The sequence below is a fragment of the Schistocerca gregaria genome, unplaced genomic scaffold (assembly GCF_023897955.1).
Source record: "Schistocerca gregaria isolate iqSchGreg1 unplaced genomic scaffold, iqSchGreg1.2 ptg000592l, whole genome shotgun sequence".
Classification (NCBI taxonomy): domain Eukaryota; kingdom Metazoa; phylum Arthropoda; class Insecta; order Orthoptera; family Acrididae; genus Schistocerca; species Schistocerca gregaria.
In genome coordinates this window covers 1136890-1152174 of record NW_026061982.1, presented here as the reverse complement: position 1 = coordinate 1152174, position 15285 = coordinate 1136890, and positions in this window count along the sequence as shown.

Sequence of the window (15285 nt, the reverse complement as noted above, 5' to 3'; positions counted from 1 at the left end):
CTGGCTTTAAGTCGATTCGATAACAAATGACGAAAACGGACAGATTTCTCATGTTTTTACTACTTATGAAAACTTTTCACATTCTCAAATGCAACGCGGCTGCTAATCCTCCTTTCATGCAAAATCATAAGTTCCTAGCTCATGTCCAAGGCACCAAAGCCATCTAAAAAGTCAATAATCGATACCTAAAACTTGAACTGTACTACTTCTTACTGGCTATTACATCAACTTAGAAGCTTCATCTGTGTTCTACTATGGTGCTTTTAGTGTTTCCGCATAACGCAGCACGCGACATAGCTTTGCAGACGATAAGTACAACCGTTTCAGCGAGAAGAGCGGCCAATGTGACGATCTGGCTTTAAGTCGATTCGATAACAAATGACGAAAACGTACGGATTTCTCAGGTTTTTACTACATATGAACACTTTTCACATTCTCCCGTGCAACTCGGCTGCTAGTCCTCTTTTCATGCAGAATCTTAAGGTCCTAGCTTATGTACAAGGCACCAAAGGCAGCTAAAAAGTAAATAATCGATACCTAAAACTTGAACTGCATTACTTCTTACTGGCTATTACATCAACTTAGAAGCTTCATCTGTGTTCTACTATGGTGCTTTTAGTGTCTCCGCATACCGCAGCTCGCGACATAGCTTTGCAGACGATATGTACTACCGTTGTAGAGAGAAGAGCGGCCAATGTGACGATCTGGCTTTAAGTCGATTCGATAACAAATGACGAAAACGGACGGATTTCTCAGGTTTTTACTACATATGAACACTTTCCACATTCTCCCGTGCAACGCGGCTGCTAATCCTCCTTTCATGCAAAATCTTAAGTTCCTAGCTCATGTCCAAGGCACCAAAGAAGGGTACAAAGTCAACAATCGATAACTAAAACTTGAATTGTACTACTTCTTACTGGCTATTACATCAACTTAGAAGCTTCATCTGTGTTCTACTATGGTACTTTTAGTGTCTCCGCATACCGTAGCACGCGACATAGCTTTTCAGACGATAAGTACAACCGTTTCAGCGAGAAGAGCGGCCAATGTGACGATCGGTCTTTAAGTCCATTCGACAACAAATGACGAAAACGGACGGATTTCTCAGGTTTTTACTACATATGAACACTTTTCACATTCTCCCGTGCAACTCGGCTGCTAATCCTCCTTTCATGCAGAATCTTAAGGTCCTAGCTTATGTCCAAGGCAGCAAAGAATGGTAAAAGTCAATAATCGATACCTAAAACTTGAATTGTACTACTTTTGAATGGCTATTACATCAACGTAGATGCTTCATCTGTCTTCTACTATGGTGCTTTTAGCGTCTCCGCATACCGCAGCATGCAACATTGCTTTGCAGACGATAAGTACAACCGTTTCAGAGAGAAGAGCGGCCAATGTGACGATCTGGCTTTAAGTCGAGTCGATAACAAATGACGAAAACGGACGGATTTCTCAGGGATTTTACTACATATGAACACTTTTCATATTCTCCCTTGCAACGCGGCTGCTAGTCCTCCTTTCATGCAAAATCTTAAGTTCCTAGCTCATGTCCAAGGCACCAAAGAAGGGTAAGAAGTCAATAATCGATACCTAAAACTTGAATTTTACTACTTCTTACTGGCTATTACATCAACTTAGAAGCATCATCTGTGGTCTACTATGGTGCTTTTAGTGTCTCCTCATACCGCAGCACGCGACATAACTTTGCAGACGATAAATGTAACCGTTTCAGACAGAAGAGCGGCCAATGTGACGATCTGGCTTTAAGTCGAGTCGATGACAAATGACGAAAACGGACGGATTTCTCAGGGATTTTACTACATATGAACACTTTTCACAATCTCCCGTGCAACGGGGCTGCTAGTCCTCCTTTGATGCAAAATCGTAAGTTCCTAGCTCATGTCCAAGGCACCAAAGAAGGGTAAAAAGTCAATAATCGATACCTAAAACTTCAATTTTACTACTTCTTACTGGCTATTACATCAACTTAGAAGCTTCATCTGTGTTCTACTATCGTGCTTTTAGTGTCTCCGCATACCGCAGCACGCGACATAGCTTTGCAGACGATAAATGTAACCGTTTCAGACAGAAGTGCGGCCAGTGTGACGATCTGGCTTTAAGTCGATTCGATAACAAATAACTAAAACGGACGGATTTCTCAGGTTTTTGCTACATATGAACACTTTTCACATTCTCCAGTGCAACGCGGCTGCTACTCCTCCTTTCATGCAAAATCATAAGTTCCTAGCTCATGTCCAAGGCACCAAAGAAGGGTAAAAAGTCAATAATCGATACCTAAAACTTGAATAGTACTACTACTCACTGGCTATTACATCAACTTAGAAGCTTCATCTGTGTTCTACTATGGTGCTTTTAGTGTCTCCTCATACCGCAGCACGCGATATAGCTTTGCAGACGACAACTACAACCGTTTCAGAGAGAAGAGCGGCCAATGTGACGATCTGGCTTTAAGTCGATTCGATAACAAATGACGAAAACGGACAGATTTCTCATGTTTTTACTACTTATGAAAACTTTTCACATTCTCAAATGCAACGCGGCTGCTAATCCTCCTTTCATGCAAAATCATAAGTTCCTAGCTCATGTCCAAGGCACCAAAGCCATCTAAAAAGTCAATAATCGATACCTAAAACTTGAACTGTACTACTTCTTACTGGCTATTACATCAACTTAGAAGCTTCATCTGTGTTCTACTATGGTGCTTTTAGTGTTTCCGCATAACGCAGCACGCGACATAGCTTTGCAGACGAGAGGTACAACCGTTTCAGAGAGAAGAGCGGCCAATGTGACGATGTGGCTTTAAGTCGAGTCGATAACAAATGACGAAAACGGACGGATTTCTCAGGGATTTTAATACATATGAACACTTTTCATATTCTCCCTTGCAACGCGGCTGCTAGTCCTCCTTTCATTCAAAATCTTAAGTTCCTAGCTCATGTCCAAGGCACCAAAGAAGGGTAAGAAGTCAATAATCGATACCTAAAACTTGAATTTTACTACTTCTTACTGGCTATTACATCAACTTAGAAGCTTCATCTGTGTTCTACTATGGTGCTTTTAGTGTCTCCGCATACCGCAGCACGCGACATAGCTTTGCAGACGATAAATGTAACCGTTTCAGACAGAAGTGCGGCCAGTGTGACGATCTGGCTTTTAGTCGATTCGATAACAAATAACGAAAACGGACGGATTTCTCAGGTTTTTGCTACATATGAACACTTTTCACATTCTCCCGTGCAACGCGGCTGCTACTCCTCCTTTCATGCAAGATCATAAGTTCCTAGCTCATGTCCAAGGCACCAAAGAAGGGTAAAAAGTCAATAATCGATACCTAAAACTTGAATAGTACTACTACTTACTGGCTATTACATCAACTTAGAAGCTTCATCTGTGTTCTACTACGGTGCTTTTAGTGTCTCCGCATACCGCAGCACGCGATATAGCTTTGCAGACGACAAGTACAACCGTTTCAGAGAGAAGAGCGGCCAATGTGACGATCTGGCTTTAAGTCGATTCGATAACAAATGACGAAAACGGACAGATTTCTCATGTTTTTACTACTTATGAAAACTTTTCACATTCTCCCGTGCAACGCGGCTGCTGGTCCCCCTTTCATGCAAAACCTTAAGTTCCTAGCTCATGTCCCAGGCACCAAAGAAGGGTAAAAAGTCAAGAATGGATACCTAAAACTTGAATTGTTCTACTTCTTACTGGCTATTACATCAACGTAGATGCTTCATCTGTCTTCTACTATGGTGCTTTTAGCGTCTCCGCATACCGCAGCATGCGACATTGATTTGCAGACGATAAGTACAACCGTTTCAGAGAGAAGAGCGGCCAATGTGACGATCTGGCTTTAAGTCGAGTCGATAACAAATGACGAAAACGGACGGATTTCTCAGGGATTTTACTACACAAGAACACTTTTCACATTCTCCCGTGTAACGGGGCTGCTAGTGCTCCTTTGATGCAAAATCTTAAGTTCCTAGCTCATGTCCAAGGCACCAAAGAAGGGTAAAAAGTCAATAATCGATATCTAAAATTTCAATTTTACTACTTCTTACTGGCTATTACATCAACTTAGAAGCTTCATCTGTGTTCTACTATGGTGCTTTTAGTGTCTCCTCATACCGCAGCACGCGATATAGCTTTGCAGACGACAAGTACAACCGTTTCAGAGAGAAGAGCGGCCAATGTGACGATCTGGCTTTAAGTCGATTCGATAACAAATGACGAAAACGGACAGATTTCTCATGTTTTTACTACTTATGAAAACTTTTCACATTCTCAAGTGTAACGCGGCTGCTAATCCTCCTTTCATGCAAAATCATAAGTTCCTAGCTCATGTCCAAGGCACCAAAGCCATTTAAAAGTCAATAATCGATACCTAAAACTTGAACTGTACTACTTCTTACTGGCTATTACATCAACTTAGAAGCTTCATCTGTGTTCTACTATGGTGCTTTTAGTGTTTCCGCATAACGCAGCACGCGACATAGCTTTGCAGACGATAAGTACAACCGTTTCTGAGAGAAGAGCGGCCAATGTGACGATCTGGCTTTAAGTCGAGTCGATAACAAATGACGAAAACGGACGGATTTCTCAGGGATTTTACTACATACGAACGCTTTTCACATTCTCCCGTGCAACGCGGCTGCTAGTCCTCCTTTCATGCAATATCATAAGTTCCTAGCTCAAGTCCAAGGCACCAAAGAAGGGTAAAAAGTCAATAACCTATACCAAAAACTTGAATTGTACTACTTCTTACTCGCTATTACATCAACTTAGAAGCTTCATCTGTGTTCTACTATGGTGCTTTTAGTGTCTCCGCATACCGCAGCACGCGACATAGCTTTGCAGACGATAAATGTAACCGTTTCAGACAGAAGTACGGCCAGTGTGACGATCTGGCTTTAAGTCGATTCGATAACAAATGACGAAAACGGACGGATTTCTCAGGTTTTTGCTACATATGAACACTTTTCACATTCTCCCGTGCAACGCGGCTGCTAGTCCTCCTTTCATGCAATATCATACGTTCCTAGCTCATGTCCAAGGCACCAAAGCCATCTAAAAAGTCAATAACCGATACTTAAAACTTGAACTGTACTACTTCTTACTGGCTATTACATCAACTTAGAAGCTTCATCTGTGTTCTACTATGGTGCTTTTAGTGTCTCCGCATAACGCAGCACGCGACATAGCTTTGCAGACGATAAGTACAACCGTTTCAGACAGAAGTACGGCCAGTGTGACGATCTGGCTTTAAGTCGATTCGATAACAAATGACGAAAACGGACGGATTTCTCAGGTTTTTGCTACATATGAACACTTTTCACAATCTCCCGTGCAACGGGGCTGCTAGTCCTCCTTTGATGCAAAATCGTAAGTTCCTAGCTCATGTCCAAGGCACCAAAGAAGGGTAAAAAGTCAATAATCGATACCTAAAACTTCAATTTTACTACTTCTTACTGGCTATTACATCAACTTAGAAGCTTCATCTGTGTTCTACTATCGTGCTTTTAGTGTCTCCGCATACCGCAGCACGCGACATAGCTTTGCAGACGATAAATGTAACCGTTTCAGACAGAAGTGCGGCCAGTGTGACGATCTGGCTTTAAGTCGATTCGATAACAAATAACTAAAACGGACGGATTTCTCAGGTTTTTACTACATATGAACACTTTTCACATTCTCCAGTGCAACGCGGCTGCTACTCCTCCTTTCATGCAAAATCATAAGTTCCTAGCTCATGTCCAAGGCACCAAAGAAGGGTAAAAAGTCAAGAATCGATACCTAAAACTTGAATAGTACTACTACTCACTGGCTATTACATCAACTTAGAAGCTTCATTTGTGTTCTACTATGGTGCTTTTAGTGTCTCCTCATACCGCAGCACGCGATATAGCTTTGCAGACGACAACTACAACCGTTTCAGAGAGAAGAGCGGCCAATGTGACGATCTGGCTTTAAGTCGATTCGATAACAAATGACGAAAACGGACAGATTTCTCATGTTTTTACTACTTATGAAAACTTTTCACATTCTCAAATGCAACGCGGCTGCTAATCCTCCATTCATGCAAAATCATAAGTTCCTAGCTCATGTCCAAGGCACCAAAGCCAACTAAAAAGTTAATAATCGATACCTAAAACTTGAACTGTACTACTTCTTACTGGCTATTACATCAACTTAGAAGCTTCATCTGTGTTCTACTATGGTGCTTTTAGTGTTTCCGCATAACGCAGCACGCGACATAGCTTTGCAGACGAGAGGTACAACCGTTTCAGAGAGAAGAGCGGCCAATGTGATGATCTGGCTTTAAGTCGAGTCGATAACAAATGACGAAAACGGACGGATTTCTCAGGGATTTTAATACATATGAACACTTTTCATATTCTCCCTTGCAACGCGGCTGCTAGTCCTCCTTTCATTCAAAATCTTAAGTTCCTAGCTCATGTCCAAGGCACCAAAGAAGGGTAAGAAGTCAATAATCGATACCTAAAACTTGAATTTTACTACTTCTTACTGGCTATTACATCAACTTAGAAGATTCATCTGTGTTCTACTATGGTGCTTTTAGTGTCTCCGCATACTGCAGCACGCGACATAGCTTTGCAGACGATAAATGTAACCGTTTCAGACAGAAGTGCGGCCAGTGTGACGATCTGGCTTTTAGTCGATTCGATAACAAATAACGAAAACGGACGGATTTCTCAGGTTTTTGCTACATATGAACACTTTTCACATTCTCCCGTGCAACGCGGCTGCTACTCCTCCTTTCATGCAAGATCATAAGTTCCTAGCTCATGTCCAAGGCACCAAAGAAGGGTAAAAAGTCAATAATCGATACCTAAAACTTGAATAGTACTACTACTTACTGGCTATTACATCAACTTAGAAGCTTCATCTGTGTTCTACTACGGTGCTTTTAGTGTCTCCGCATACCGCAGCACGCGATATAGCTTTGCAGACGACAAGTACAACCGTTTCAGAGAGAAGAGCGGCCAATGTGACGATCTGGCTTTAAGTCGATTCGATAACAAATGACGAAAACGGACAGATTTCTCATGTTTTTACTACTTATGAAAACTTTTCACATTCTCCCGTGCAACGCGGCTGCTGGTCCCCCTTTCATGCAAATCCTTAAGTTCCTAGCTCATGTCCCAGGCACCAAAGAAGGGTAAAAAGTCAAGAATGGATACCTAAAACTTGAATTGTACTACTTCTTACTGGCTATTACATCAACGTAGATGCTTCATCTGTCTTCTACTATGGTGCTTTTAGTGTTTCCGCATAACGCAGCACGCGACATAGCTTTGCAGACGATAAGTACAACCGTTTCTGAGAGAAGAGCGGCCAATGTGACGATCTGGCTTTAAGTCGATTCGATAACAAATGACGAAAACGGACAGATTTCTCAGGTTTTTACTACATATGAAAACTTTTCACATTCTCCCGTGCAACGCGGCTGCTATTCCTCCTTTGATGCAAAATCTTAAGTTCCTAGCTCATGTCGAAGGCACCAAAGAAGGGTAAAAAGTCAATAATCGATATCTAAAGCTTGAATTTTTCTACTTCTTACTGGCTATTACATCAACTTAGAAGCTTCATCTGTGTTCTACTATCGTGCTTTTAGTGTCTCCGCATACCGCAGCACGCGACATAGCTTTGCAGACGATAAATGTAACCATTTCAGACAGAAGTGCGGCCAGTGTGACGATCTGGCATTAAGTCGATTCGATAACACATGACGAAAACGGACGGATTTCTCAGGTTTTTACTACATACGAACGCTTTTCACATTCTCCCGTGCAACGCGGCTGCTAGTCCTCCTTTCATGCAATATCATAAGTTCCTAGCTCAAGTCCAAGGCACCAAAGAAGGGTAAAAAGTCAATAACCTATACCAAAAACTTGAATTGTACTACTTCTTACTCGCTATTACATCAACTTAGAAGCTTCATCTGTGTTCTACTATGGTGCTTTTAGTGTCTCCGCATACCGCAGCACGCGACATAGCTTTGCAGACGATAAATGTAACCGTTTCAGACAGAAGTACGGCCAGTGTGACGATCTGGCTTTAAGTCGATTCGATAACAAATGACGAAAACGGACGGATTTCTCAGGTTTTTGCTACATATGAACACTTTTCACATTCTCCCGTGCAACGCGGCTGCTAGTCCTCCTTTCATGCAATATCATACGTTCCTAGCTCATGTCCAAGGCACCAAAGCCATCTAAAAAGTCAATAACCGATACTTAAAACTTGAACTGTACTACTTCTTACTGGCTATTACATCAACTTAGAAGCTTCATCTGTGTTCTACTATGGTGCTTTTAGTGTCTCCGCATAACGCAGCACGCGACATAGCTTTGCAGACGATAAGTACAACCGTTTCAGACAGAAGTACGGCCAGTGTGACGATCTGGCTTTAAGTCGATTCGATAACAAATGACGAAAACGGACGGATTTCTCAGGTTTTTGCTACATATGAACACTTTTCACAATCTCCCGTGCAACGGGGCTGCTAGTCCTCCTTTGATGCAAAATCGTAAGTTCCTAGCTCATGTCCAAGGCACCAAAGAAGGGTAAAAAGTCAATAATCGATACCTAAAACTTCAATTTTACTACTTCTTACTGGCTATTACATCAACTTAGAAGCTTCATCTGTGTTCTACTATGGTGCTTTTAGTGTCTCCGCATACCGCAGCACGCGACATAGCTTTGCAGACGATAAATGTAACCGTTTCAGACAGAAGTGCGGCCAGTGTGACGATCTGGCTTTAAGTCGATTCGATAACAAATAACAAAAACGGACGGATTTCTCAGGTTTTTGCTACATATGAACACTTTTCACATTCTCCAGTGCAACGCGGCTGCTACTCCTCCTTTCATGCAAAATCATAAGTTCCTAGCTCATGTCCAAGGCACCAAAGAAGGGTAAAAAGTCAATAATCGATACCTAAAACTTGAATAGTACTACTACTCACTGGCTATTACATCAACTTAGAAGCTTCATCTGTGTTCTACTATGGTGCTTTTAGTGTCTCCTCATACCGCAGCACGCGATATAGCTTTGCAGACGACAACTACAACCGTTTCAGAGAGAAGAGCGGCCAATGTGACGATCTGGCTTTAAGTCGATTCGATAACAAATGACGAAAACGGACAGATTTCTCATGTTTTTACTACTTATGAAAACTTTTCACATTCTCAAATGCAACGCGGCTGCTAATCCTCCTTTCATGCAAAATCATAAGTTCCTAGCTCATGTCCAAGGCACCAAAGCCATCTAAAAAGTCAATAATCGATACCTAAAACTTGAACTGTACTACTTCTTACTGGCTATTACATCAACTTAGAAGCTTCATCTGTGTTCTACTATGGTGCTTTTAGTGTTTCCGCATAACGCAGCACGCGACATAGCTTTGCAGACGATAAGTACAACCGTTTCAGCGAGAAGAGCGGCCAATGTGACGATCTGGCTTTAAGTCGATTCGATAACAAATGACGAAAACGTACGGATTTCTCAGGTTTTTACTACATATGAACACTTTTCACATTCTCCCGTGCAACTCGGCTGCTAGTCCTCTTTTCATGCAGAATCTTAAGGTCCTAGCTTATGTACAAGGCACCAAAGGCAGCTAAAAAGTAAATAATCGATACCTAAAACTTGAACTGCATTACTTCTTACTGGCTATTACATCAACTTAGAAGCTTCATCTGTGTTCTACTATGGTGCTTTTAGTGTCTCCGCATACCGCAGCTCGCGACATAGCTTTGCAGACGATATGTACTACCGTTGTAGAGAGAAGAGCGGCCAATGTGACGATCTGGCTTTAAGTCGATTCGATAACAAATGACGAAAACGGACGGATTTCTCAGGTTTTTACTACATATGAACACTTTCCACATTCTCCCGTGCAACGCGGCTGCTAATCCTCCTTTCATGCAAAATCTTAAGTTCCTAGCTCATGTCCAAGGCACCAAAGAAGGGTACAAAGTCAACAATCGATAACTAAAACTTGAATTGTACTACTTCTTACTGGCTATTACATCAACTTAGAAGCTTCATCTGTGTTCTACTATGGTAATTTTAGTGTCTCCGCATACCGTAGCACGCGACATAGCTTTTCAGACGATAAGTACAACCGTTTCAGCGAGAAGAGCGGCCAATGTGACGATCGGTCTTTAAGTCCATTCGACAACAAATGACGAAAACGGACGGATTTCTCAGGTTTTTACTACATATGAACACTTTTCACATTCTCCCGTGCAACTCGGCTGCTAATCCTCCTTTCATGCAGAATCTTAAGGTCCTAGCTTATGTCCAAGGCAGCAAAGAATGGTAAAAGTCAATAATCGATACCTAAAACTTGAATTGTACTACTTTTGAATGGCTATTACATCAACGTAGATGCTTCATCTGTCTTCTACTATGGTGCTTTTAGCGTCTCCGCATACCGCAGCATGCAACATTGCTTTGCAGACGATAAGTACAACCGTTTCAGAGAGAAGAGCGGCCAATGTGACGATCTGGCTTTAAGTCGAGTCGATAACAAATGACGAAAACGGACGGATTTCTCAGGGATTTTACTACATATGAACACTTTTCATATTCTCCCTTGCAACGCGGCTGCTAGTCCTCCTTTCATGCAAAATCTTAAGTTCCTAGCTCATGTCCAAGGCACCAAAGAAGGGTAAGAAGTCAATAATCGATACCTAAAACTTGAATTTTACTACTTCTTACTGGCTATTACATCAACTTAGAAGCATCATCTGTGGTCTACTATGGTGCTTTTAGTGTCTCCTCATACCGCAGCACGCGACATAACTTTGCAGACGATAAATGTAACCGTTTCAGACAGAAGAGCGGCCAATGTGACGATCTGGCTTTAAGTCGAGTCGATGACAAATGACGAAAACGGACGGATTTCTCAGGGATTTTACTACATATGAACACTTTTCACAATCTCCCGTGCAACGGGGCTGCTAGTCCTCCTTTGATGCAAAATCGTAAGTTCCTAGCTCATGTCCAAGGCACCAAAGAAGGGTAAAAAGTCAATAATCGATACCTAAAACTTCAATTTTACTACTTCTTACTGGCTATTACATCAACTTAGAAGCTTCATCTGTGTTCTACTATCGTGCTTTTAGTGTCTCCGCATACCGCAGCACGCGACATAGCTTTGCAGACGATAAATGTAACCGTTTCAGACAGAAGTGCGGCCAGTGTGACGATCTGGCTTTAAGTCGATTCGATAACAAATAACTAAAACGGACGGATTTCTCAGGTTTTTGCTACATATGAACACTTTTCACATTCTCCAGTGCAACGCGGCTGCTACTCCTCCTTTCATGCAAAATCATAAGTTCCTAGCTCATGTCCAAGGCACCAAAGAAGGGTAAAAAGTCAATAATCGATACCTAAAACTTGAATAGTACTACTACTCACTGGCTATTACATCAACTTAGAAGCTTCATCTGTGTTCTACTATGGTGCTTTTAGTGTCTCCTCATACCGCAGCACGCGATATAGCTTTGCAGACGACAACTACAACCGTTTCAGAGAGAAGAGCGGCCAATGTGACGATCTGGCTTTAAGTCGATTCGATAACAAATGACGAAAACGGACAGATTTCTCATGTTTTTACTACTTATGAAAACTTTTCACATTCTCAAATGCAACGCGGCTGCTAATCCTCCTTTCATGCAAAATCATAAGTTCCTAGCTCATGTCCAAGGCACCAAAGCCATCTAAAAAGTCAATAATCGATACCTAAAACTTGAACTGTACTACTTCTTACTGGCTATTACATCAACTTAGAAGCTTCATCTGTGTTCTACTATGGTGCTTTTAGTGTTTCCGCATAACGCAGCACGCGACATAGCTTTGCAGACGAGAGGTACAACCGTTTCAGAGAGAAGAGCGGCCAATGTGACGATGTGGCTTTAAGTCGAGTCGATAACAAATGACGAAAACGGACGGATTTCTCAGGGATTTTAATACATATGAACACTTTTCATATTCTCCCTTGCAACGCGGCTGCTAGTCCTCCTTTCATTCAAAATCTTAAGTTCCTAGCTCATGTCCAAGGCACCAAAGAAGGGTAAGAAGTCAATAATCGATACCTAAAACTTGAATTTTACTACTTCTTACTGGCTATTACATCAACTTAGAAGCTTCATCTGTGTTCTACTATGGTGCTTTTAGTGTCTCCGCATACCGCAGCACGCGACATAGCTTTGCAGACGATAAATGTAACCGTTTCAGACAGAAGTGCGGCCAGTGTGACGATCTGGCTTTTAGTCGATTCGATAACAAATAACGAAAACGGACGGATTTCTCAGGTTTTTGCTACATATGAACACTTTTCACATTCTCCCGTGCAACGCGGCTGCTACTCCTCCTTTCATGCAAGATCATAAGTTCCTAGCTCATGTCCAAGGCACCAAAGAAGGGTAAAAAGTCAATAATCGATACCTAAAACTTGAATAGTACTACTACTTACTGGCTATTACATCAACTTAGAAGCTTCATCTGTGTTCTACTACGGTGCTTTTAGTGTCTCCGCATACCGCAGCACGCGATATAGCTTTGCAGACGACAAGTACAACCGTTTCAGAGAGAAGAGCGGCCAATGTGACGATCTGGCTTTAAGTCGATTCGATAACAAATGACGAAAACGGACAGATTTCTCATGTTTTTACTACTTATGAAAACTTTTCACATTCTCCCGTGCAACGCGGCTGCTGGTCCCCCTTTCATGCAAAACCTTAAGTTCCTAGCTCATGTCCCAGGCACCAAAGAAGGGTAAAAAGTCAAGAATGGATACCTAAAACTTGAATTGTTCTACTTCTTACTGGCTATTACATCAACGTAGATGCTTCATCTGTCTTCTACTATGGTGCTTTTAGCGTCTCCGCATACCGCAGCATGCGACATTGATTTGCAGACGATAAGTACAACCGTTTCAGAGAGAAGAGCGGCCAATGTGACGATCTGGCTTTAAGTCGAGTCGATAACAAATGACGAAAACGGACGGATTTCTCAGGGATTTTACTACACAAGAACACTTTTCACATTCTCCCGTGTAACGGGGCTGCTAGTGCTCCTTTGATGCAAAATCTTAAGTTCCTAGCTCATGTCCAAGGCACCAAAGAAGGGTAAAAAGTCAATAATCGATATCTAAAATTTCAATTTTACTACTTCTTACTGGCTATTACATCAACTTAGAAGCTTCATCTGTGTTCTACTATGGTGCTTTTAGTGTCTCCTCATACCGCAGCACGCGATATAGCTTTGCAGACGACAAGTACAACCGTTTCAGAGAGAAGAGCGGCCAATGTGACGATCTGGCTTTAAGTCGATTCGATAACAAATGACGAAAACGGACAGATTTCTCATGTTTTTACTACTTATGAAAACTTTTCACATTCTCAAGTGTAACGCGGCTGCTAATCCTCCTTTCATGCAAAATCATAAGTTCCTAGCTCATGTCCAAGGCACCAAAGCCATTTAAAAGTCAATAATCGATACCTAAAACTTGAACTGTACTACTTCTTACTGGCTATTACATCAACTTAGAAGCTTCATCTGTGTTCTACTATGGTGCTTTTAGTGTTTCCGCATAACGCAGCACGCGACATAGCTTTGCAGACGATAAGTACAACCGTTTCTGAGAGAAGAGCGGCCAATGTGACGATCTGGCTTTAAGTCGAGTCGATAACAAATGACGAAAACGGACGGATTTCTCAGGGATTTTACTACATACGAACGCTTTTCACATTCTCCCGTGCAACGCGGCTGCTAGTCCTCCTTTCATGCAATATCATAAGTTCCTAGCTCAAGTCCAAGGCACCAAAGAAGGGTAAAAAGTCAATAACCTATACCAAAAACTTGAATTGTACTACTTCTTACTCGCTATTACATCAACTTAGAAGCTTCATCTGTGTTCTACTATGGTGCTTTTAGTGTCTCCGCATACCGCAGCACGCGACATAGCTTTGCAGACGATAAATGTAACCGTTTCAGACAGAAGTACGGCCAGTGTGACGATCTGGCTTTAAGTCGATTCGATAACAAATGACGAAAACGGACGGATTTCTCAGGTTTTTGCTACATATGAACACTTTTCACATTCTCCCGTGCAACGCGGCTGCTAGTCCTCCTTTCATGCAATATCATACGTTCCTAGCTCATGTCCAAGGCACCAAAGCCATCTAAAAAGTCAATAACCGATACTTAAAACTTGAACTGTACTACTTCTTACTGGCTATTACATCAACTTAGAAGCTTCATCTGTGTTCTACTATGGTGCTTTTAGTGTCTCCGCATAACGCAGCACGCGACATAGCTTTGCAGACGATAAGTACAACCGTTTCAGACAGAAGTACGGCCAGTGTGACGATCTGGCTTTAAGTCGATTCGATAACAAATGACGAAAACGGACGGATTTCTCAGGTTTTTGCTACATATGAACACTTTTCACAATCTCCCGTGCAACGGGGCTGCTAGTCCTCCTTTGATGCAAAATCGTAAGTTCCTAGCTCATGTCCAAGGCACCAAAGAAGGGTAAAAAGTCAATAATCGATACCTAAAACTTCAATTTTACTACTTCTTACTGGCTATTACATCAACTTAGAAGCTTCATCTGTGTTCTACTATCGTGCTTTTAGTGTCTCCGCATACCGCAGCACGCGACATAGCTTTGCAGACGATAAATGTAACCGTTTCAGACAGAAGTGCGGCCAGTGTGACGATCTGGCTTTAAGTCGATTCGATAACAAATAACTAAAACGGACGGATTTCTCAGGTTTTTACTACATATGAACACTTTTCACATTCTCCAGTGCAACGCGGCTGCTACTCCTCCTTTCATGCAAAATCATAAGTTCCTAGCTCATGTCCAAGGCACCAAAGAAGGGTAAAAAGTCAAGAATCGATACCTAAAACTTGAATAGTACTACTACTCACTGGCTATTACATCAACTTAGAAGCTTCATTTGTGTTCTACTATGGTGCTTTTAGTGTCTCCTCATACCGCAGCACGCGATATAGCTTTGCAGACGACAACTACAACCGTTTCAGAGAGAAGAGCGGCCAATGTGACGATCTGGCTTTAAGTCGATTCGATAACAAATGACGAAAACGGACAGATTTCTCATGTTTTTACTACTTATGAAAACTTTTCACATTCTCAAATGCAACGCGGCTGCTAATCCTCCATTCATGCAAAATCATAAGTTCCTAGCTCA